The 3,963-nt window shown below is 36.9% G+C and overlaps 1 protein-coding gene across 1 annotated transcript in view; it reads right to left on the bottom strand.

Annotated features, from left to right (window-relative positions):
- Positions 1-3,963, bottom strand: part of LOC118477876 (FMRFamide receptor-like) — a gene marked incomplete at its 3' end in the record, with an annotated part of 63,699 nt that overhangs the window by 421 nt on the left and 59,315 nt on the right.

Raw genomic sequence — 3,963 nt, 5'->3', positions numbered from 1 at the left:
CCCCCCCCCCCCCCCCCCCGCTCCCTTTACACGAAAACCACACTTTTTTCTAAGTTCATACTACTGAAAATACGCCTTTCTTTTCTGTCAATAAGTCAGAGAGCGCCATAGGCTGTAGTTATTTTGGAGAAGGTTTCAATCCTTTTGGTCCCTGGTGTAAAAGTTCACTTTTTCAGAACTGGGCGTCAAGTCCTTTCAATATGTGAGGCAGCGTGGTGGAATCAGGCTCTCGTCAAAATAATCAAAGTGAAGAAACTTGCATTTCCCCGCAGGTTCGTGAAATTTTATCAATTTTTTTGTATTTTGGCTCGACACCTTTCATGCCCTTTAAAGAACTAATTTAATTTTTGTGTGGATTGTTCTGAAAAACGTTGCTTAAAGGCACAAAAAATGTAAATTTTCAGTTACCACGGACTATTACGATAAGGAAATAACTACTCTTTGGAGACCATTTTCTAACTAATTTTACCTCTGAAAACAGGTGACCCCCACCTCCTTCAATCGCAAATATCTCGACTTTTAGATAAATGGATATTTTCTTCATACAAATAAAGACAAGTAAACAAGCTTTAAGATGATACCCATAACTCTACATGCCCAAAAATTGACGAGAGCCTGATTCCACCACGCTGCCTCACATATAATAATCATAAAAATAGATGAATAAGCAAATCGATTTTAAAAAACATAAATATTATAATGGGGAGTTTTGTTCCACAATCTTTTTTTCCCATCTCCATTACAAATGAACTTGCAGCTGTATTACTATCCGTAAATCCTGATAGCTTCACGAAACATAATTTCCAAGATGGAGCACACAGCCTTATTATAATAAAAATATAATAATGATAAATAGCATTTGCATAGCGCGAATTCAGCAAGCTCTACGCGCTCTATAATTATTATATTATTACATTGATATTATTATCCCAGCAGACCTGAGAGCATTCTGAAATAATCTTAGCTTCCTGGAGAGCATTCAGTGCAAACTGCCATTTCACAGACGCTAAAACACAAACGTACTAGTAGACTATACACTGTACGTTCTTGTTTGTTATATCACCATCAGAAGAGGGGTTTGCTCAATGTGTGAGCCTCTCCGTAACGGACAGTCGCCGAAATGTAACAACTACGTTGGCAAACAATTGTCTGAATTTCTAACGCAGGTAGCCAGTAGTTTACAATAATCGTTCGCACACACAGAAAAGAAACATTCGAACTAATAAAACAGAGCCTTAATTAACTGTTTTGCTGCTAGCGCCGTCTTAGCCCGTTGGAAACAGTTTCGCTTTGGGAGTACCCGGATGGGAGCTTTGATTTCACTTAGATCTATGTCTATATCACTTTACCAAAACTTTAATCAGCACTTAAAATGCTTTAGTTTCAGTCCAGCTACAAACTGTAATTTCCGACATTCCCAATACACAAATATTATTTTCTCTCAGTAATCTATTATGTTCTCTCAGTATCGTTTATTCATGCTGTTCTGTTCTGTAAGAATTTATGACTGTGAATTCATCAATGTCTTCGAGGGTGTATGGGTACGCTTTGTGGGATTGTCTTTACTCAAGGATGTACTGGAGAGAGAGAGGGAGGGAGAGAGAGAGAGAGACACTAGTGAAAGAGAGAGAGAGAGAGAGAGAGAGAGAGAGAGAGAGAGAGAGAGAGAGAGAGAGATGATTACTATATTACTATAGGAGCTGTGTGCTGCATATGTTCTTTGTATTATTGTACAGCGCATTGAGCACTTCTTTGTGGAGATGCACTACATAAATGCAATTTATTTATTTTTTTTATTTTATTTTTTTTTTTTTTTTGTTATTATTATATTATGTCAACGCGTTAGCGATTTTGAGATTCTCATTCTATTTGGCCGGGGCATATCACTGTGCGCACTTTCGGGATTTCATCCATTGGGTTTTACCGTATGAAAATTAAGTCACCTAAAGTTAATGGAAGGATCCTCCCTGAAAAGGGTCGAAAGAGAAAAAGCGTAATATTATTAAGAAAAGCGAAATGCAAACATTATAGCATTGGAAAAAATTAGGACTGTCGTCTATTTACTCAATGAAAACTGTATACCAATAATTCAGAAACCTAATACAGATAAGAGCGAACCAGTATCATAAAAACCGATCTCACTCACCACTGATGTGGGGCAAGTTCTGGGAAACAATGATGAATAACCGGTTTATCAATAGGTCATTGTCATTGGAAAAAAAAACCGAGATATTATCTCTTTGTCAACCAGTCAGGGTGCAGAAGAAAAAGATGAACTCACAATCGGTCATTGAGAAGAGCTCACGAACTGAACAACGTGTCGAACCTTTGGGAGAGTAACGCAGCAGTTTTATTCAATATGTTGTTAGTTCCTTCTTCTTTCTTGTTGGAATTTTTTTTTTCTTTTTTTGGGTTGGGAAAAGGGGGGGGGGGGCGTTTTTCCTTTTATTGTTTGGGGGGTTGGGGTTATTTGTTTGTTGTTGTCTGTTTGTTTGTTTGTTTGCTTGTTTGTTTATTTCTTTGTTTGTTTGTGTGTTTGTTTGTTTGTTTGTTTGTTTGTTTGTTTGTGTGTTTGTTTGTTTGTTTGTTTGTTTCTTTCTTTGTTTGTTTGTTTGTTTATTTCTTTGTTTGTTTGTGTGTTTGTTTGCTTATTTCTTTGTTTGTTTGTGTGTTTGTTTGCTTATTTCTTTGTTTGTTTGTGTATTTGTTTGCTTATTTCTTTGTTTGTTTGTGTGTTTGTTTGCTTATTTCTTTGTTTGTTTGTGTGTTTGTTTGTTTGTTTGTGTGTTTGTTTGTTTGTTTGTTTTTTCTTGGTTGTTTCTTGGGGGCGGGGGGATTTTTTCTTCTTCATAATCCTTACGGCCGGCTTTGGAAAGAGGGAATCTCGAACTACGTATGAAAATGGATATGTCAGGATATTGTAGGTCAAAGTTGGAGACGTATGTCTGAGATCATAAGTCTACAGCTGCCATTTTCTTTCCACACAGGTACACATTTCTGCGCCACCCCTCCCTTCATTGAGTTTCTAATGAAGATTATTCTTGACATAATACAGTAGATTACTTGAAATGCCGAAGCAGATCAAAACATCAGTGTATGTGGCTAGTGGTTTACAACAACTGATCACGCAATCAAAAGTCATAAACCAGAATTAGACAGAAACAATAAATAAATAGATTGAGATAAACACATAGACGAAACATGCACCTTATATCAAGTTAACAGAAACAAAACATAGACAAAGCAACGAAGTCACTTGATTATAATATTATACCTTTTATTTCTACTGCACTGATATATTGCATTTCGTAAATTAAATTAAACTGAAGTTTTAAAAAAATTGTTGAGCACTTTACTACAATTCGGAGCCCGTAAGCTGCAACTTTGAAAAGTACTCCAATTGCCGTGCTTGACATTACTTAGCAAGAGATTGTCGTTTTTAATCTCACGCTTTCTGGTTCCATTCTTCAACTGACTTCCTCTTCAAAACTTCCATTAGCTGGTATTATTTCTGTGGAGTTCCCCCATCTCTCGGTTCTCGCTTCTAGAGACCCTGAGAATATCACAGCTTGAAAAAGAATCCTGAAAAGAACACGTTTGCTTTTCGTCACCTGAAACATGTCAAGCAAAAGGCTGTTTTTGAATCAGGAAGCTCAACGTCAAAAGAAAACAAATGAACTTAACGTCAGATGGACAAATAAAAATGTCTTTCCACATGGCATTCCTCATTGCACCGGCTACCCTTGTTCAGGAATATTGGAGGGATGTATGGATTTTAATTTTGAGTGTTGAAATTGGAGGATTTAACAATTAATGGATTCAAAGAGCTCTGGATTATTACCCATTTAGTTATTACACCAACACACACACACACACACACACACACACACACACACACACACATACTCACTCACACACAAACGCACATACGCACACACACACAGACACACACACACACACACA

The sequence above is a fragment of the Aplysia californica genome, unplaced genomic scaffold (assembly GCF_000002075.1).
Source record: "Aplysia californica isolate F4 #8 unplaced genomic scaffold, AplCal3.0 scaffold00267, whole genome shotgun sequence".
Classification (NCBI taxonomy): domain Eukaryota; kingdom Metazoa; phylum Mollusca; class Gastropoda; order Aplysiida; family Aplysiidae; genus Aplysia; species Aplysia californica.
Note: the sequence above shows the minus strand (reverse complement) of the source record. Positions and strands in the feature narration are given on the sequence as shown.